Genomic DNA, 21,834 nt, shown 5'->3' with positions numbered 1-21,834 from the left:
ATGGCACTTGATAATGTGTGCATGTGGAGCAGAGCTTTCCCCCCATGCTGTGGGGCAGCCTGTACTCAGCCAGACCTGTGTCCACTCATCAGAGGAGGCAATGCACAAACGTGTGGATATTGGTGGAGTACCAGCATGGTCGGTCTCATTCGATAAGCAAGACCGAGTCATTGGTCCAAGGTAACCAGTGAGTCAGAGGCTGAGATGGGCACTGAGCACGCTCACTTAACTCTGCAACTGCCATGGGGTCTTTCTCACAGGCAAAGGGGGAGAGGCTAGCTAGAAGCTACAGCAGTGCAGCGGTGCTGACCTCGGGACTGTGAGTGCCTGCTCACCGTATTGAAGGCTTGCTTCTGGCCGAATCCCCATTTTGAAGTCTATGGAAGGTGTAGAGCCTTTAGGGGTTCTCATTGAAGGCCTTCTGGTAATTGGGATATGCACTTTAAATAGATTTCGAGAGTCTCACGTGATGTCCATCTTGCCAGATTGGCGGGATTCACAATCACTGTGGGTGTGTCTAGGAGGGTGTTTCCAGGAAAGCTTAATTGAGCTGGTGTCTCAGTTATTTCTATTGCTGTGAAGAAGCACCATGACCAAGGCGACTTTTAAAAGAGAATGTTTACTGGGGCTCATAGTGTCAGAAGGGCTACAGCCTATGATCATCATGGATGGGAGTAGGGCAGCAGGCGAGCAGGCAGGCTTGGTGCTGGAGCAGAAACTGAGCTTACACCTGACTCACAAGCCACCGGGCACAGTAGCACACGGCTGTAATCCCAGCACTCAGGGAAGCAGAGGCAGGTGGATCTCCATGAGTTCCAGGCCAGTCTGGTTGACAGAGTGAGTCCAAGACAGCCAAGGCTGCACAGAAAACCCTGTCTGGGTGGCAGCTGGGGAAAGTAGGGAGCAGCTCCAATCCCATCCCAGTGAGGCACCTCCTCCAATAAGACCACACCTCCTAATCCTTTCCAAACAGTCCTAGACACTGGGGACCAAGCATTAAAATATATGAACTTTGGGGGGGGCCTTTCTCATTCAACCAACTTCAGTTGGAAAGACCCACTCTGAGCTCTGAATATAAGTCCTATGGATCCACCAGCTAGGATGCTACACTGAACAAAAAGGAGAAAGTGAACAGGGAATTGCATTTGCTTGCTGCTTGCGGTCTATGGAAACAACGTGACTAGCCACTCTCCTCCCTGCCCTAAGCCTTTCCTGCTGTGACAGACATATCCCCTGGGACTGTAAGCTAAAATGTATCTTCTTTCCTACTTAGCTTTTTACCAGGTATTTGAGCATAAGTAGAAAAGTAACTAATGCCCCTGGTTTCCTCCCAGCCACAGAGTGAGCAGTTGGCCCCACATGCATTCATTGCCATGAAAAGCTGCCACAGTCCCAAAGCAAAACCAAGAGCCAAAACCATCTTCATCCTCTTCCTAAGTATTAGTAACACCACTGGACTATTTGGGGTGGAGGAGAGTGGTTGCTGCCAAGCCTGAGTTTAGAGAGAACCAATTCCTGCAGGTTGGAGGAGGAAACCACTCTGAAGTGGATGATCCACCTCCCTCCACCCCCACCCCCCCACCCCCCCACCCCGAACTGGCTGCCTCCTGAACATTCAGACTCCCTTTCCAGTTTGGCTGCTCTGGGCAGCTGCTAACAGCTGGAAACAGAGGCAGCAGTCAGGGCACTGTAGGGAATTCTAAAGAAGAGCCTTGGTAGGCCAGATCTCCCTGCTTGGAGCAGTGCCACCTCCTGCCTGGCCTGGCCTGGCCTCCTGGACTGAGACCACCCACGTGCCGAATGTCTTGGTGTCTGGAACTTGCTCCACCACTTCCCCAGGAGCCTCCCATCCTACGCTGGGCCCATGACTTCCTGAGCATGTTCTGTTGGGGTGTTCCTTGGTTCAAAGGAGCATTAATCCAGCCAGACTGTGTCCAGTTCCCTGCCTCTACCCTGTTGGACCAATCCAACCTGACATCTTTAATTTTTTTTCTCTTGAATTTAAGAGCCTTGCAGATACAAGGATCCTTTTAGCTTTTAACATATTTAATAATTTATTATTTATCTGATATTTTTGTAAATGCATTCCTCAGATCATGCCTTTGCTTCTGCAGTTTCCAATTTGCACCTATCTGACATCGTTTATCTTCCAGTCCCTTGATGCTCTGAAGGGCGGGTTTGCTCTTAACACTTCCTTAGGGTCCTAATGAACTTCCGTGCTTCAGTTACTCAGGGAGAGGGCACACACACACACACACACACACACACACACACACACACTTTTGCTCACAGGCATACAAATCATACGTGCCACTAATACAGTGTTGATTTCTCCCCAGGTTGCTGCTGCTGCTTCTTCTTCTTCTTTTTTTTTTTTTTAAGATGTTTGCCCTTCAGCTTGCTATTAACCAGTTTCTTCCTACTTTGAAAAACTTACTCTTTTAAATTTCATCATCCAGTATCTCCTCGGGGATTTTACCATTTATTAAGTAGTCAAAACCAATTTTGGAGCAATCATATAGACCAAATAGTCTCATGAATCTTTTGTATTCTCCACAGCGCCAGCACACAGGTGGGCACCCTGCAGGGACATCAGAAACACTCATTGGCTAACCCATGTGGCCCACAGGTAGCTTCCCCGAGAGGTGGGCTGCAGCGCTGCTCAACTATCAGGCCCTCTGGGCTGCAGCACCCGCCCTCTCCCGTTAGCTGTGTGACTTTAAGCAACTGGCTCAAAAGTGCTGTGCTTCCACTTGGGCTGTAAAATGAGACTCCTTTCTTCCTGGGGTGAGGGTTAAAGTATCTGAAGCATTTGCACCCAGCTGAGCAAATTCTCCATAAACAGTAACTTTTGTTCTGGGGGTGTGTGGCTCAGTGATAGAGCACTTTGTCAATTCCCCAGCATAATAAACAAACAAATGACTAACTTGTATTCTTTGAGTATCTAAATTGATATTAGAGACACCCTTGGCATACAAAAGCAAAGTGATTACTACAACACTCGTGTTCCCTCACAACTAAGAACTACACATGATGAAGGTTAATAAAATCTTGGCCCTGGCTGTTAACGCCACCCTGGCATCCCAGTGCCATAATGACACTTCTGTGTGACCTCAAGGTCACCATTTGTAAAGTGGAGATGGAGCCCACAGTCCTTGTTCTCAAACCTATCACCTTCTTTGGAATATTGTCTTGCCATTTTAGTCTAAGACAACTGTCAGCACACCAGTTGGTAACAGCAATCAAGCCACGCGTTCTCTGCGAAGATGCCTCAGCTCAAGTGCAGCGGCAGAAGTGCCCACTAGGGGGCGCGTGCTCTCTCTCTTCGGGCCCTGTGCTGGGGAGGGAGGGCGAGCTGGGAACCTTCGTGGCCCATTTGTGTGAAGCAATACAGGCAGCCCCTCCACCACCCAGCTCAAGGCTCAAGTGTCTTCAATTAAACCTGAGAAATCTGGGGCTAGAAAAATTAGTTAACGAGGATCTCAGAGCTAAGAGAAGAAATGTTGATGGAAAGCGGGCCTCTCTGGCTCTGCCAGGCAGTCTCCAGGACCCAGGGTCGAGGAGCCCTGGGTTTTGCCTGCAAGAAGGGAAGAGATGTGGGCACACCAAATAGGCAGATGCTCCTGGTGACACTGATGCGAGATGGTTCTCTGTGAGAAAGGTTTGGAGTCTTAGAAGTTAGTGAGGCATGGCAGATGGCCTGTCTTGCTGAAATACAAAGTGCATAGTCCTGAGCCCTGCAAGAAGAAGCAGGTGTGCTCGACTTTGCTGAAGCTGCCCCTGATTGTTAAAGACACATGAAACGTGTAAACGGTCAGTTTGAGAACGTATGGCTTGGCAAAATAAGGAACGCGCAGAAAGTACGGAAGCAGGGCCAGTAAAGCTGGCCACTTAGCCATTGTACCTCCACCAGAGTCAGTCAGTCAGTCAGTCAGTCAGTCTGTCTGTCTGTCTGTCTGTCTGTCTGTCTGTCTCTCTCTCTCTCTCTCTCTCTCTCTCTCTCTGTGTGTGTGTGTAGGGAGAGGGAAAGGGAGGGGGGGGGAGAGAGAGAGAGAGAGAGAGAGAGAGAGAGAGAGAGAGAGAGAGAGAGAGAGAGAGAGAGTGCGAGCTGAGATACCTGGGTTAGGAGCCAGGAATTTTCTAAACCAGAATTCACAATCCAGTTATGATATGAAAAATACATTTTAAATGAGTCAGGCTCAGCCAGTGGGTACCTTAGCTCAACAGGTTTGTATAAGGAATCAGCTCGGTATCCTCAGGACACTGGTTCAGGGGGGGGGAAAAAGTGGAAGAGGACCTGGTGGGAAGTGGGAGTAGCTTGGAGCTTCTACCGGAACAGCCAGGCACAGGGGCTGAGTGTGCTGTGCCCAGCACTGGGGCAAGCGGCCGGCAGCCGGGTAGGAAACCTCAGTGCTGACCCCTTAGGGAGGCTGAGTGAAGCGGATCATACAAATTTGTGGAAACGTTAGTGCAATGAATGGATTTCATCAGCCCCCTCTTCTAGAAATTACCACCATTGCTCCTGCCTACAAAAACACAGTGGGCTAGTTTGAAGTCTCAGTGTGTGTGAATTCTCCACATGCTTCTGGTTCTATGGGTATTTATTACCCAAGTTCAAGGCCACGACATTCCCAGAGACTGGCCAGACTTAGAAATGGCTTCATACACTGAGCTCCTGTTTCTTTCACTGGGTCTAAAGTAACCCAAGTTTCAAGCTTAATGCCCCCCCCCACCTCTGCAGTGCTGGGGTGTCGCCACCTTCACCCCACCGGCAGGGCCTCTCTGCTGTAAGCTAGGCTAGCACTCGAGTCATGGTACTCCCCAGGACCCATCAGTGACTCAATCCTGCACTGGCTCCCACTGCGGAAACATGTGGAAAGAATCTTGTGGTGCTGTATCTGGAAATACTGTTATTTTATGTTCGAGACAGTCTCACTATGCAGCCCTGACCTGAAACTTGCTGTGTAGACTAGGGTAGCCTCAAACACGGAGATGCACCTGCTGGTTTCGAAGGCGTAACACCCAGCTATTACTGCATTTCAATTTTAAATGTAAAACGAGCTACATTCCCCCATTTCTAACCACAGTGAGTGAGTTGCTGCTCATGAGGGGTACACTTTGTGCTTGGAACGGAATCTCTTCCAGTCTTTGTGAGGCAGGAATGGTCTGCCAGGCACTGGTCACAGATGGACAATCAACGATGCCGGGCCTCCATCTAGAACTGCATCTCCTGCTGATTTCCACACCTCTGTCCTCCCATGTGTTGCTTTCTCATGCTGTAAGAGCCACAGCTACAGGAGCCTGGCTCATCTACAGTGACCACGGTGAGGCTTCTTCCCAACTCTCTATGATCCTCATCTCCTACTGGAAAAGATTTGCTGCCTCTCATGTTGTCATTTCCTGTCCTCTAGTGAAGGTGTGTCCATGGCTTACAGGAGAAACAAACCAGCTGATTTGGGGGCGCTTCCCTTACCTCTTTAAACATAATGTGGTACTTTCCTTCAACTAAGCAGCTTTTTATTACCCATGGAGCATTTGGTGATGGCCACAGCTGGTGACATGCTGGAAGCTCCATTTGAGTATGCCCCCACACGGCCACCTAGTGAGTTAACGTCTGCTCAGGAAAGTCGACACGGCTGGTTTACTCCATCCTCCAACAGGCAACCTGACCCCCGGGAGGTGGATGCAAATTCCGACTCTGCAAACACACAGAACAAGATGCAAGAGGCTCACCACCAGGAAGTATTATTCTGTTCCTTTGCTTTTACAGTTGCATTACATATTATGAAGCCTATTTAAAAACAAGTGTGAAAAGAAGTTCATGTGCCTATAAAAACCGAGTAGAACATCCTGGCATGACTGGAGAGATGTTAAGTTGCTTAAAAGAACATGCTGTGGGTTTTGGCACGGGCTAGAAAAACATTAAGCGTTGGAGGGTAAAGTAAGGTTCCTCGGATCAGTTCTGCAAGTGTGTTTAAGTTCCTCTTGGAGGCCACAGTTGATGCAGCATTTAAGGGTGTGGCTTATACAAAGCAGAGCATGTCAATCAGCACACTTAGATGACAAAGAGGAACTTAGGCCAGCGAGGAGCCTAGAGTGTACATTTCCAGGAGGCCCTTCCTTTTAGGAGCGGGCAGACACAAGAGCAGTCTATTCTAATGAGCGCCTGCCTGCTTGTTTCACCCAGCACTAGCCCTGTCATGCCATCTTCAGATATGTGTATGCTTTTGAGTTAAGGTATGGATGGAATGGAACATTATGAAAGATCCGCCACTTCATTAACCAACTAGCCACTTCCAGTCTTGTCGGAAAGAACTTCTACAATATGCAAAGTATTTACTGGGCTTATTATAGTAAAGGTGAATATTTCCTGAGTAGGTCCTGTGGGTGAGACAAACGCTGAGGGCACTGCTCCCACCACAACCATCATAGGTGTTCTATGGTCTGCACGTGACCTCCCACAGGATGCTCCTGTTGACACGCTAACCATCAGTCATTGTATCAGAAGGCAGGGAGCCTAGGAGGTGACCTGGCCGTGAGGGTAGAGCTCTTCAACACTTAAGAGGATTGGTACCTTTAAGAGGCCGGAGAACTCACTCACCCCTTCTGTCACTTGAAGACGTAGCACCTTGACAAGATGCCATCTGTGAACCAGAGAAGAGTCCCACCAGACGGAGTATACCAGTGCCTTCATCTTGGGCTTCCTAACTCTGGAACCCTGGGAAAGACAGCGCTGTTTATAAACTATCAAGTTTATGGCATGTTACCAGGGAAGCATCAAGGGTCTAAGACCCTGCACGGTTTCTCTTCCCAATGTGCAAAGATATATTGTGAGACACACGGAAGCCAATCAGAGGGCTTTACTAACTGGAACTCCAGTCTGCTGGGGCCACTCAGCTGAAGGAGAGTTTTCCTCCACGTACCTCCTTCCCCACTGGTTCAAGGCTGTTCCAAGAGATGTTTACTTCGGGCAACTCTGGCTATCTAGGAACAGCCTAAGGCAGATCGCATTACCAGATCTAAAAGGCTATAAGGTCACCAGTTACCCGGCAGCCTTTGCACTGAGTCGAGAGAACCTCAAGATCAAAAAGCCTGTCAAGTCCCTTGCAGAAGAGGCTATGTTCAGGAGTCAGCTACGACATGACCATTCAGACTGATTTGGGCTCATTCTGGCAAGGCAGGGAGTAAGTGGCTTAACCCACTGGCTCCCACTTAGCTTACTGGACAGCACGGCTTAGGGGAGCCCAGGTGGGCCTACTGAGACCACTGGTCCCCTTTGCTCTTGGCCCAGCACAGCAGCTTAAATCCCTGTAATTTGTGCTTTTATAAAGCTGTTGACCCTGACCTAAGGCACTGATCTTTGTCATATATTGTGTCAAGTGAACTCTGATGTCTTGCTGGCAATCGGCACTGTTTGAAGAATTCCAATAGTGAAACAGTATCCTTTTAGTGGAAGATTTTAAGAAAAATATACAAACTGCACTGTAAGAACTGGGATGAAGTGGAAACATCACTTAGGAAGCCCTTAAGTGAGAGGGTCCTTACAAGCTAGCTCCTTCCTTCCTCGCCTCTTTCCACAATGACTTAATGGGACCCCACTCTGTGCTAGGGAGAAGTGAGTTGTGCTTAAGCCCTTGCTCTCACATGGAAATAAGAATAGAAGCTTTCCATGCTGGCAAGAGGTAAAGGTACTTTCTTGCCAAGCCTGATGACCAGAGTTCAAGCTCTGCAACCCACATGATGGGAAGACCTCACTTCCATAGACTGTCCTGACCTCCCTATGTACACTTTGGCATACACACACACATACACAGTTAAAAAGCTAAACATAAACGACACTCTCAGAGTAGCGGCAGGTTACTCCAAGTCGAGTGGGATGACAGATAAATGGAAGGAGTAAGCTGCACAAGGGCATGACTTGAAGCAGACCTGTGAACACACGGGTCCCAGGAGGTGGGCAAGGGTAGGATGGAAGAAAGCAAGCCACCTGGGTATTCAAGAAACGCATATCAGGAAGAGGAAACTAGAAGGGACTGCCACAGTGACGAACAGCTTTCTACAAAAGCATGCCATACACTTGTAGTCTCCTATTGCTGCTAGGACAAAGCACAGGCTTTGCAGCGGACCTGCGTTCCTTCAGCAAGCTTTAGGAGATGAAGTTTCCTTGCCCTCCGGTTTCTAGGCTACAGGTATCCCTCCCTTCCTCACATCGCTCTAGCCTCTGAGAAGGCATCATACCCAGCACTGTGACCCTTCTGCCCCTTTTACCAAGACCCTCATGATTATTTTGGGTCCAGGTAAACATCCAGGATAACTTCTTACATTTTTAAGATCCTTAATCACACCTGCGAAGTCCCTTTTAGAGTGGACGGTAGCAGACTCAAGAATTCAGGGACTAGGGTGTTGACAGCTTTGGTAGTCCATAAATTCAGCCTATCACACGAGTATAGTGCCTACCTCTGACCAATCAAAATACGAGGAACTCAAGTCTTCACACCCTGCTAGTCTGGGTGGGGAGACCAGAGAAGGGCTTATTTAGCAGATAAGGGGTGGATGGAGCATTGAGGAGGGTAGTCTGGAAAAAGGGATGGGTGGGGCTGGGCAGCCACACAGGTAAGAAAGACTCCCTCAGCAAAGAAGCCACAGGTACACCTAGAGATAAGAGGTCTAGAAGTAAAGGGAGAAACAGACACCTTCTGTGCAGGTTTGAAATGTCTCGTTGAAAGTTTGAACTCTTTGGAGAAGAGTCAATGTGGCTTTTTAACTACAAATGTAGAGTCCTCCATTTGCATGCAGACATGTGCACACTTACTAGCAGAGAAAATAAAAATGGGACAGTAAGGCCAGCTGCTGGCAGCCACATAGGTGGCAGGGTGCACTGGGGAGTCAGGCAGGGGACACAGACTAGCGCTGTGTGTTTGCTTAAGCAAGACAGTAAGGCCCTCTGGTCTCATGTGTAGCCCATGTGCCCGAAGCAACAGCCCGGAGAACAGGAGGCAGCTACAGATGATTTGTGTGTGCTCAGGAGAGTTTGTGGAGGTAGCAGCACGGAGTGTCGAGAAGCAACAGATGAGATGTACCCACTGCAATATTTAGGGCATTGAGAGGGGATACTGTAAAATCTAGACTCAAAATACAGTGCTACAAAATAAAGTATCCCTGTGGAATGACACAGAAAGTTAGTTCCCAAGAAGCACAGGATAGTTATCTGGGAATGGAAACCAAACAATTGCAGCTTTCACTCAGGTCAAGTCCTACCTTAGCGTCACTCAATCTCAGTGGACACAGCCATGCTCATTTCTTATGTACTGTCAGAACTTGATTCACACAAGCTTCAGTGCCCGAGTTTAAGAAAACCAAAAGGAGCGGCGGGGATGGCTCAGCAGGTGAGCAGCACTTGCCACCAAGCCTGACAACCCAATTTCTTTCCTAAGCACCTACATGTTGGAAAGAACTGAGTCCTACAAGTTGTCTCTTGACTTTCACATGCACCCATCCAGCCCCACATACATAAAATGCTGGCTGTGTTCACAGCTGCAAGAACATGGTAAACCCACTTTAGAGGTAAGACACCCCCAAGTGTCCTGCGAATTAGGTATTGCTTCTCATGGCCAGAGGCTACTGCTGCAGTAACAAAGTAGGGGTGCATCCTCCCACCACCCAGATGTGTTCAGGTCACACTTCCCAGGCTACGACAGACACCAGAAGGCCAGCTGCAAACCAAACATGATGCGCCAATGCTGGAAAAGCCATGGACCAGCTGATATAGAAATAGGTTTTCCCAAAGGGGACTTGTGGTGTAGGTCTAGCTTTGTGGCTGCTGTCAGCTCTCAGGGCAGGGAGAAGTTTGAGGGTAATGTCACCTTAGATGAGGTTTGTCCTGTAAGGTTTGACTTAAGCTACTGTCACTGAAGTGGTGACTTTGACCAAACACACACTTGGTATTTCAGATGTAAATGTTTCTAAATCAGAACAAATGCCATACACATTATTGCTATTACTATTATAATTACATAATATTGCTATTATTCTTGTATCCCTAAGGTCATACAACTGGGTAACAACCAAGCAGTCTATTCAACCTTACTGTAAACGTGGGCAACATCACCATTGACTGGATATATAAAGACCCTGGGATGTACAAACTGACTCTCAGGTGAGCTGACTTCACCTGGGTATGTGGATCACGACCTGTGCCAAGCACTGCTGTCTGATGCCCACCTTTCCAGACTGTAGACCATGGCACTCTGACTCCAGTGGGCAGAGCCCACACATACAGAAGACCCTTCCTCAGCTGAGCGTTAACTCTGCAGCAGTCAATTAGTAAGGGTGTGCAGACCGGAAGCAGCTGAAGCCTGGGCTATGCAGGCTCTCAGGCAGCTCTGTGTTAGTTCGTGTTCCCGCCAAGCAGGGCCTGATCTTCCCTTTTGGCTAATGAGGAGCCCCTGATGCCACTTGGAAGATGAATTTTTATTTTTTATTTTTGGTTTTTAGAGACAGGGGTAACAGCCCTGGCTATCCCAGACTCACTTTGTAGACCAGGCTGGCCTCGAACTCAGAGCTCCACCTGCCTCTGCCTCTTGAGTGCTGGGATTAAAGGTGTGCACCGCCATGCACGGCTAGAAGCTGAAATTTAAAGTAGAGATATCATGGAAAGATGACTAGGAAATCTGGATCAGAGAAATACGACCCTAGTGTAGACAGGAGATGCATTTGATCTGCTAAGTACTTTCTTAATACAAACAAGAGGGTGCTACATACCTATTCAACAAAGTATATACATACCCATTCAACAAAAACCTAAAAGATGCCAAATGATATCCCCAGTGGATCCAGAATTTGAATCCAAGACCATGACTTCACCCATGTCTCTCAACTCTGTATTCTTTTTAGGATACCAGGCTTTGGCCACAAACTTCTGAAGCAAGAACAGGTTTAAACCACACTGTGAAGTATTTCCTCAAACATTAGCAAATCTTTTACTTCCCATTCATACACAGAAATTCATCAAGGCAAATACAGCTAAATAGTAAATGGAGGATTCATAATACATAATAAATGATATTCAGCATGGCGCAGTGGCACATGTCTGTAATCTCAGCACTCCAGGAGGCAGATCTCCTTGAGTTCAAGGCCAGCCCGGTCTACAAAGCAAGTCCAGGACAGACAAGTGTACACAGAGAAGCCCTATCTCAAATAACCAAATAAATAAATAAATAAATGGTATTTTATAGCAGTCTGGGATACTGCTCTCAGCAATGGAGGCATCAAAATATTTGACCTCAAATATATACACTGCAGAGCTACGGTGACAAAAATAACCTGGTACTGACATAAAAACAGGTCTATGGAAAATGCCTAGAAGTAGAACCGACAAACCTATGTGTGGCTAACTAACTCCTGACAAAGGCAGCAACACAAGCAGAAAAACGAAGCCTCGTCAACAACAGGAGCTGGCAAAATACCCGAGGAAGAAATTACTAGGTTATCTTTCACCTTGTACAAAAACCCCAGCATTTGAGAAGCAGAGACGGGTGGATCTCTTCTGAGTTTGAGGTCTGTGTACGATCTCTGAGCCTGGTCTATGGAATAAGTTTCAGAATAACCAGGGGGTATATAGAGATCCTGTCTCAAATACCCCAAAACCTAAACCACCCCCAAGACTCTAGTTAAAAAAAACAAACAAACAAAAAAAACAAAACAAAACACCCTCACAATTGACAGCTCTGCCTCTACCATACACCTCTTTTTTTACTTTATCTGGTAAGAACTGTGTGTATACCAGGAGTGGTGGCACATACCTTTAACCCCAGCACTTGGGAGGCAGAGGCAGAGGCAGGCAGAGCTCTAGCCTAACCTACAAAGTAAGCTCCAGGACAGCCAGGGTTATACAGAGAGAAACCCCGCCTGGAAAAAACAAATGTAGTCCTTCAGGGCCGTCTAAATTACAAGGTAACAACAGACTCCCAGGTCTCCACGGTCCTCACCAGCTCAGTCCATTTGATGCACACCTTTATCTTGGGTCAGCTGGAGGTTCTGCAACATTGCCATAGTGAAGGGATCTTTAAGTGCACATGGATTGTCCTTTTACACTTCCCTCTACTTAAGCCCTCAGGTCATTCTGTTTAGTTGTATTGGCCTAGACTAGTCTTTAAACCAGAAATATCTCAAGAATAAAGTCTACCACAGGGATAATTCATACGTCATTTGTCACACAATAATCCCCACAGGATAAATTCATAGCTGAATTAGGTGTCAGCAAACATGGTGTTCTGAACAACTCTGTCCATACTGAACATCCTGGGCCAAGACAAGAGACCCTCCTTCAAGACTAGCCCGTCTCTTGATTCTGCTCAAGTCTCCTCCTTGGCCTGCTGTTTTTCCAGTTTCTTTTATATGCACACACCTGAGCAAAAGCCAAACACGTTTCTAACCTTAAAAATTACTCAATGAAACCGGGCATGGTGGTGCACGCACGCCTTCAACGCAGCAGAGCCAACCTGGCCTTGAATTCCAGGACAGCCAAAGCTACAGAGAAACCCTGTAACCCTGTCTCGAAAGAACAAAAATCAAATAAAATCAAAACAAGCTATTCAATGGCTGGAGGGAAAGGTGGCCATTTAAAAAAAATCTACCTCAAAAAAAAAAAAAAACCCTAGTGTACATCTCTACCAGCCCTCTCTTAGGGAGCCAAGTCTAGGTGGCATGGGGACTTCTGCAAGCCTGGAGGAGATGGGAATGCTTCTATTCTAGAAAGCAAGGAGAGAACAAACACTCCCTGCAGTTAGTTAACCGTGCCCAGGGCTGTAGGGGCCGTCACACCAGCCAGCTGGCCCCTGGCCCAGAGCTGTAGCCACTCCTTTGGTGGAGATTGTGACAGGAGGCTGAGAATTTTTCGGTTTCCTGATCTAAAATCCTGACCACTGGATGTCAGTCACCAGGGAAAAGAAAATAAAGGTTGTTAGCACCCCTCCCCCCCCCCAATTAATTTTGCCCACAGAACCATGTGAAATCAGTTGGCCCAAGTATGCCACTTGTATCAGGGAAAACTTACTAAACTTCCACTCATGTGAACATCAATGTCTATCTTTCCCAATCTGAAGAAATAATTCCCTAGAGAACAGAGGGCTATGGCCTCAATCCTTTCTCTTGATTAAAAGATGAGGGAGGAAAGGCCAGTGACAATCACCAATTTAGAAGACAACCTGAAAGGCCCCTAGCACCAAAATACTGGAGCTGCAATGTCTTAGAGATGACTAGTGACTGAAATCTCCAACAATAAGGATGTGAGACCTGGTGTGTTCTGACATCTGCCAATAAGCAGACAGAGGTAAGAGTAAGTGAAAAAGCCATAGACGTGTACTACAAAGGACATGGGGCTAAAACACTGAAGTCTGTTTGCACTGGTGGGGGCTGACCACAGAGCCCAGCATGACGTGGAGATGAAGTGGGTGGGCACTGTGGGCCTCACTCCCCTACTGCTGCCAAGACTTGCAATGGACGACCACTACACCAAGGACTGGTAACGTAATTCAGTGTTCTCTTGCCTTGGCTGGGCAGTAACGAACAGCAAGTGGTAAGTACTGAGCAAAGTAGCTACTCTACACTAAATGTTCAAACAAACAGGGACTCAACTAAACTGGAAACTTGCCTTCCAGAAACCAAGCTTTCCCTCAAAATAATCACTTCATGGTTAGGCTATTATCTACCTGATAAAGAAATAAAGAAAAATAAGTAAACTTCATCTCTAGTTGTAAAAAATATGTCATAGCCTTATCAGAAGTGAATCATACAATTTGAAAGTGACACTCTACAGCTAACAAAGGTTTATACTGCCCTCCACAGTTAAATCATTAAAACGAACATAGGATATTGTTTTGAAACTATCGCTTTTTTTTTTACTCAAAAAATTTATTTGAAACTATCAACATTTTAAGTTTACCTTCATGCCACTTGTTTAAAAAAAAAGTCTCTGAAGACCAGGCTGGCCTCTAATGCTGAGACACACACATGCTTCTGCTGGGATTAAAGACTTGCACTATCACCCCCAGCTCAAAATTTTTATGGGCTGGAGAGCTAGCGCAGCAGTAATGAACACTTATCTTGTAGAGGACCTGAATTCTCACCACCCCCATGTGGTTCACAACCACCTGTATCTCCAGTTCCAGGGGATTCAATGCCTTCTTTTAGCCCCTGCAGGCACCAATTGAGCCTGATGCACATGAAAACAAAACACACATAAAGACTCTAATCAAAAACTTGTTTTTAAAAAGGTAAAACGGGGAGATCAAGTAGGATTTAAAACGAAAAAGGCTCCGGGGATGTGCTGTGTACAGAGAGCATGTTCTCCCTTGGAATGAAGAGATAAATAATAATCTGAATGACCCTGTACAACTTTTATCTCTAGGACTTGGTTTTTTTTTTTTTTTTTCAAGATAAAAGTGAGGGTTGGAAGTCAACGACCCTTGAGCTCCTTCAATCCTAGCGCATTGTCCTTTCTGATTCTAGGACAGTTATTCCTATTGCAAAGGAGGTCCCCATGCACATGGCCCTCCCATTCCACAAAAAGAAAACATACACTATCATTTTCAAAGCCAGAGCCAGTGTCTTGTGGCACATGACTGCAGAGGTTAAAACCCTTCTCTTTCAATCATCAGAACAGTTGAATCAGAGGATAAAATTTAACACCATAAAACCAAAATGAATTTTTAACCTAGTAAGAAATCCAAGTTGACAAAGCATGTGAAATTAGTTCAAATGGCTGCAGCCTTTCCCTGAGTACCTTGGAAAATACTTAGTGGTTTCATGTTTACTGTTTGTCCCAAGAAGCAATGAGGCTGGAACTGTCAATGTGATATGTTTAGAAAGCTAGGGCAAGTCTTCAAGAAGTAACAAATTAAAAACCCTACAAATTCCTAGCATGAATTGCCTGCTTCAACATTAGAGGAGTCTTATCAGAATAAACTACCAACTTTATTTTCATGTCTCTAACTTTTTATGGTTATTGGATTTCCCTATGATTCTAAGTTTAAATTTTCCAGGAATGGATACAGTGAAACATTTTCCAAATAACTTTTGATGTAAAGTGGAATTTATGGGGAGGGGGGGGGGAATCACTGAAGAAATCAAATCTTAAATAATAAAATACTCTAACAACAGCATTCACACATCTGACTGTGGATTCAAGAGCTTATCTGAACAGGCCCCATGCAATTACACTGCCTTCACTCAAATGGTGTCAGAAGGCAACTACCCTATTTACTACCCACTGATAAGTTATGACAACACCATTTCATAGGCTGTCATCCTGTTTCGTTTAACCCTCACCACAACACCCAGGCTTTCCACAAGCTAAGGGCTCATCACAATACTATAGCCAGAAACCAGATAATTACCTGGATGAAAAAAGGGTAGGGGTGATGACATGTCATTTTACTTTTAGTTGTAATTTTTTCTAATAGCATAATTTAAAACAGTAACCACAAAAGGATATCTAGCTGCCCTGAGAAATACTATAGGAAATCCAATGGATATGGAAAGTGCTCAGCGCACTACTAGTTGTAAGAGATAACTCAGTAAGTGAGCATAAGGCTGAAACTCACAATTACTAAGTAGATAAAATTCAGTCCCAGAAACAAAAGCCCCAAAACCTCCCTACAGAAAAGCCATGTGTTATTTTCTAATAGCAAGTACAGCAGGCTACATGCCTCACTTGCACCATTTGGTTATGTATTTTCCCTTTTTGTAACTGGGGACAGGGTGGGGGAGAAGACTACTACAAAACAAAGTGCTATATCTCAGAAGGATCATATCTTCTGCCCGTGCAGGGTCAAAAACCACCCTCTGGAGACTGACAAGGCTAGAGCAAGTGCAGTCTCTTTCCCTGTGAACCTCCGTACACCATGAATTTCCCCTGGAGACACACACACACACACACACACACACTCCACTCATTTACTTGCAGACAGTCAGACTATACAACAGAAGCCACAAGCTTTATCATAAACACTATAGAATCAGTAATAAAATGTGGTTTCTCCAGAGAAAGCTTGTGGTTCTCACTCAGTGAAGCCCTCCTGTCACAGCACGTCACAACGTGACATCACATCTATACTTAGATGCTCTTCAGAAGACTTTAAGAATCCTAGGAGTTGGAAACTACTGTGGCCTCTGACACATTGCAGGAAATATTTCAAGACTAAGCAGCTTCACTCAGACTCCACAACTACTGTTTATTTAGTTCTACCAGAAAGGAAAGATGGGAAAATGCCACTTAGGGCAACCCCCTGAGGTGTTAGTCAGACACTCCCAGTAACCAGTTCTCCCCCTCTGTAAGTGAGGAAATTATTCTCGAAAGTCATCAGCCCACCATGTCACTGCCAGAAGAAAGCACAGGTTTAAACCCAGTTCAGACTGTTCAGGATGCTACACTCTCCTCACTGGACAGTCCAGTTTCTAGCTTAGTGGTTGAAAAAGGAGTGAGTATAGTAGTCAGAGTTCTAGTACCAAAAAGGAACAAAGAGCCAGCCATAAAAACAAGCCACAGCATACATTTTTACTATATCTGCTGGGGGTTGAGGGAAGGTACAGGGGATAAATTAGAACAAATGCCAAATATATAAAAATGTCACAATGAGGGTTTGCCACATGGTTCAGTGTGTACAAGCTCTTGCAGCAGAGTAAACAACCTGAATCTAAGACCCACACAACAGAACTGACTCCTGAAGACTGTCCTCTTGACCGCCACAGGCGTGCCATGAGAATGGGTACACACACAGATGATAAAGTTTTAAAAGCCAAAATAAAACCCACTTCTTTGTGTTAGTCTAAAACATTAATTAAAAAGAAAAAAATATTGTTGAAAAATTACAGCACGCTGGGCTTGGTGCTACACCACTGACATATTTAAAACATGGCTCTTGCAGGTTAGCAGAAGAAAACTGCTCTGAATTTCAAATGCCCAAGTCCAGAGATGGAAAAAGTAACAAATATATCACCAAGATGGCTCCCAGTCTCAACGACAGGCAGTTGGGTATGAACAAACAGAAGATAAAGTTCACTATCCATACAGTATATTAAGGTTTCTATCCAACAAACTTGGGAGTAAGCCTGCTCAGAGGTGCACAGCACTGCTCCACAGCCACCATCAAGAGTGGCTGTCCTGAAACCTACTAGAATAAGGAATACAGGTGCTGGCTTTACACACCTATCTTAAGGTTGGAGATGGCCCATTGGTTAGAAAACTGGCTGCTCTTCAAAAGGATCTGGGTTCAGTTTCCAACACCAAAGCGGTAGCTCAGAACCATCTCTAACTCTGAAAGCACCAGGCCCACACACAGTGCACATGCCCACTCAAATACATAAAAATTTAAAAAGCCAAAACAAAAACCATACTTCATCCAACCTTACATGTTCATTTCTTGTGATTAGCCAACAGAACGGAAAACTAGACTGGGGAGAAGAGCATGGCCGGAGACCTGTAATCCCCGCAGGAGAACGAGTACTGCCCAGTTAGAGCAAGTCCTTAAGACTGCACCAACAACGCAGGTCCCCAGGTCCATCAGAGGCTAGGGTAGAGCTTGGGCATCTTGCAAAATACATTGAGCACCACAATCCTACAAGATGGCAGCTGATCAAGGTCAACAGAACCAAACCGTGCAGAGTTGACGTGGTTGAGCACTGATGACCAGGCCAATGACCTTTAATTCTACTTCTTCCAATATCAGGGAAAAAAGGTCACCTGCCTTGGAGTTGTGTATGTCACTCAGTCTCTGCAAGAATCCTAACTACTGACTGCTTTCTTCTCTCTCGTCATGCTTTTTTCTCTACTGCCTGGAACCTTGTGGGCTGGATAAAATCTGCTTCTCTCAAGCATAACCAGTTCTCTCCCAAAACACACCTATCTGCCATCACATCTCTCTGTGGAAGGAAGAAAACTGTGGGGTTTAAGTCTTCCCTAGTCTCTATCAGCTAACTTTCACCGAAGTTAGTAAGAGCAGATCTGGTCCACTGCTAAAGCAGCCAGCTTTGTGAAAACTCTTACTGCACTAAGAAAATAAGATTCTTCTACAAAGGCACAGGTACACTTATTTAGAGTTTACTGAGTTCCTTCTAAAATGAGGGAAAAGATAAAATTTCAAATCCAAAGTTTCATAAGGATAATTTAACTTAGGAGCTAAGTTATAAGAAACATCCAAATACAAAGCTTTAAAATAACCTTATTTTTCCCAAGTAGTCTCCAGTATTTTAGTACAGATTATACATTTAAAAGTACACTAACTCAGGGTTAGGGACCCAATGTTTTCGGGTCCCAGGGTACAGAGCTTATTGACATTTAAACGCCTTCCTCCATGACAAAAGAGGGCCACTATAATCAAGAATAAAGTAACAGACTACACAAAAATAAGCTTTTCCCTCTTTTGAGAATGTGGTTATTAACATGGGTCGTGTCCCCGGATGGAGCATCAGGTTCTTTGTCATGACACTGAACAGTGATATCCAAATACCTAGAACAAGGTTCAGCTCGTCTGGGTAACAGTTCTACACTCAAGACTGACACTCGGCTAACATAAGCACTAAATTCCTGTTCACTGATGGTTTCTGTCATCCCTAAAGCAGCCACATCTTAATCTACTCTGCTCCTCTGTATTCAGATTTGGGTAAATCAAAATTTCTTCTTTTAAATGTCCAATTATTTCTGCAGGCAACAAATCCATGAGCCAGCATCACCAACACTTACTTAATGCCCTCAATCAAGCATTGCAGGGCCATAGGGCATAAGGTAAATCTACTCACTGAAGAAGCCACACAAATCCGAGCACAATGAATGTATTATTAACCTCTAAGTTAAAAAATAAAAAGCCAGGCATGGTGGCATATGCCTTTAATCCTAGCATTTGGGAGGCAGAGTTGGGAGTTTGAGGCCAGCCTGGTCTACAAAACAGCTAACACTATACAGAGAAACCCTGTCTCAAACCCCCAACACCCCAAATAAGTGACTAAAATAAAAAATAGCATTTCCCTTGTCTGATGACTCCTTCCACTCAAGAAACCTGAGAAATATTGAAACTTTCCCCATATCAAATTTGTCCTGAGGTGGCCATCCCAATGTTTTCGGGTCCCAGGGTACAGAGCTTACTGACATTTAAACATCCCCTTCAATGACAAAAGAGGGCCACTATAATCAGAGTTCTCTCAACCTTTCCTTCTGTATTCACTGTCATCTTAAGAAAACTGTGCCTATCAACTACCAGACCAAGACCAGTTGTCCTCGGTTCTACTTGTCTCAAGTGTGACTTCAAAGCAGTGCTTTCCAAAACATGTATGGTTTCCCTCCAAAAAGTGTTCACATTCTTGGCCAACTGGGTTACGTAGCTTTTAAAGCTGGAGATGGATCAGTAGTTAAGAATCCATACTGTTCTCGCTGAGTCCATGAGTTTGGTTCCCAGCACCTTCACTGGATAGTTCAAAACTGATATAAATCCACTCCAAGAGAATATGACACACATATACATCCTCCAAACAAATAACTACATATATACAATTTTTAAAAAGTAACAAGTTTGCAAGCTTTTTCCTGATTTAAGAACTCTCTTGCCTTATAAATCCAACAAGCCAGACACATAATGACAGCACACAAGGAATGCTAGCAAGGTGAAAAATGGGAGATCATGTTACTGTATTAGGTCAGTTATGAGCCCAATCTCACATGCTGGACTTCACAGAGATCAGAACATCATCACCTTGTGTTTAGAAAACTGTGAGGCCCGCTTGGATATAAAAATAAGTCTTTGGCCAACAATACCTCATGACGGCCATACGTACACACGGGCTGTCTGCGTCTGACTTATGTGGCTACTTGCCTGTTGCTTCTACCTCTATACTAAGCTAAAAACCAAACATTTAAAAATCCAAAGCCCTTCTAATTCACAACCTTCACGTTATTCTGCTCTGTTACAGGCATTTATTAAAATGTTTCACTTTTTGTTTTCACCTACTAAAAGTTTAATAGGTAATTATGAAATTTAGCAAGCCTATATGCAGCAAAAGTGTCTATTTTGAAATTAGCAGCTTTCAAAGTTAGATATGGCATTGCATAATCCAACAACCTCAATTAAGTTTGACACAAGAAAAATAAAAAATTATATCCGTAAATACATAGTGTTATTCATAGATATCCAACTGTCTCTGTCTCTCCCAGTGCTGGGATTAAAGGCATGTGTCATAGCAGCTGGTTCAATAGCAGAACTTTAAAAACTCCATTAACTATTGCACAGTGGCAGTGCACACCTTTAATTCCAGCACTGGGGAGGTGGATCTCTGTGAGTTTGAGGCTAGCCTGGTCTACACAGTGAGTCCAGGACAGCCAAGGTCACACAGAAAAACCCGGTCTGGGGGTGGGGGGTGGGGGGTGGGGGGGAATTAGTCACTAAAGTATAATTTAATAACAAAGTGTACAATACTTGCCGAACACTCCAATTTAAACTCATCTTACTCACCTAACAATAAGACAAGAAAGAACAGTTTTGCTATTCTGAGTTCAAATGTCTTGAGACAATTCACAGTAAGTAAAACTGCAACGATGCTTGTCTTACTGGCGGTAAGGCTAAATACTTACCCTCGTATGATGGCTGCCTGTGAAGCATTTTACTTAGTCTTAAAACCCAAAGTTTTTTTGGGGGGGTGGGGGGGACACACTGAAGTGACTGACTCTTGTATAAACAAACATTTACTGTGCTTGTCAACTTTACTTTTAAATTTCATATGGATTAAATTTGACTTCACACTGGAAAGATGTCTCATCAGACAGACACCGGCCAACAAACCCAACAATCTGAGATCAGTCCCCAGGACCCACATGGTAGGACAACCATGACAGTAGTGACAAAAAATGAGGAACAATGAGCTCATAAGCCAGAATCAAAAAGGAATTCTAGTCAGTTTCTCTCTGAAGTATATGAGTCAGTCTTAGAATTCCAGGGTGGTGAAGCACACCTGAGCACTGTTCATAGTATCCTTGTAGGTTCTCCTAGAAATGCTTGATTAAAAAGTCTCTAACAATCTGGTTCTAATTTTCTGTTAAGACAGAGGTAAACAACATAAAAATGACTGCGAATAACTGTTACTTTTCTCTTACTCCTGAGGCCAACGAACCAGTCCGTTCTCTCATCTCTCTAATGTGGATCCTGAACCACTGGGCACCGTGTAATAATAGGCACACTAAAAAGTACTCAAATCACCTGAAGCTCACACATCAAGAGAACACAACTATACATTTCCCTTTCATATTTGAAAAACTGAGGAGGTAGAGGCAGGAGAATCACTCTGACTTGAGGCCAACCTAGTCTACACAGTGAATTACAGGTAAGTCAGTACTTCATATTAAGACCCTGTCTTAAAACAAAACAAAATATTAAAACAAGAGAAAGGGGCATCCAAATTTAGTAACAGTATTTAATCTATAAATTACCTTTAAAAAAATTACTGCAGCATTTTTGACTGGCCACATCAAGCATCTCTTCCTGGTTCCAAAAAGATTTTAGTTTGTCTTCTGCCTGAATAGGAAGGTCAACTTCTCATTTTTAACACAGTATACAAATTACACCATAAAAGCTTCCAACATTCAATATTTAGTAAAACTAATGGTGAACCATAACACTGTTCCCTCCTATCCAATACAAATAAACATGTGCTATGTGCTTAAACTGTTCATCTGAGTACAGTAAGATCTGACAAAGCTGCATTTAACACGGTAATAAACTATCAGCCTTATGAGATGAACTTTAAGAATAAGGAGAAAGCCAATCTTCTGATATTCTGTCTCTGGGGATCCAA

At 44.7% G+C, this 21,834-nt stretch overlaps 1 long non-coding RNA gene across 1 annotated transcript; it reads right to left on the bottom strand.

The window, feature by feature from the left end:
* Positions 1-1,614: 1,614 nt before the first annotated feature.
* Positions 1,615-21,492, bottom strand: LOC311606342. Its single transcript, XR_014782301.1, has 3 exons — positions 21,470-21,492; positions 6,602-6,718; positions 1,615-5,698 (listed from the first exon to the last, which is right to left on the bottom strand). It is a non-coding gene; the product is annotated as an uncharacterized lncRNA (long non-coding RNA).
* Between the last annotated feature and the right edge of the window lie 342 nt (positions 21,493-21,834).

This window comes from Acomys minous, assembly GCF_964271855.1.
Source record: "Acomys minous genome assembly, chromosome: 10".
NCBI lineage: Eukaryota > Metazoa > Chordata > Mammalia > Rodentia > Muridae > Acomys > Acomys minous.
The sequence above is the reverse complement of the archived record's forward strand: the minus strand, read 5'-3'. Positions and strand labels throughout refer to the sequence as shown.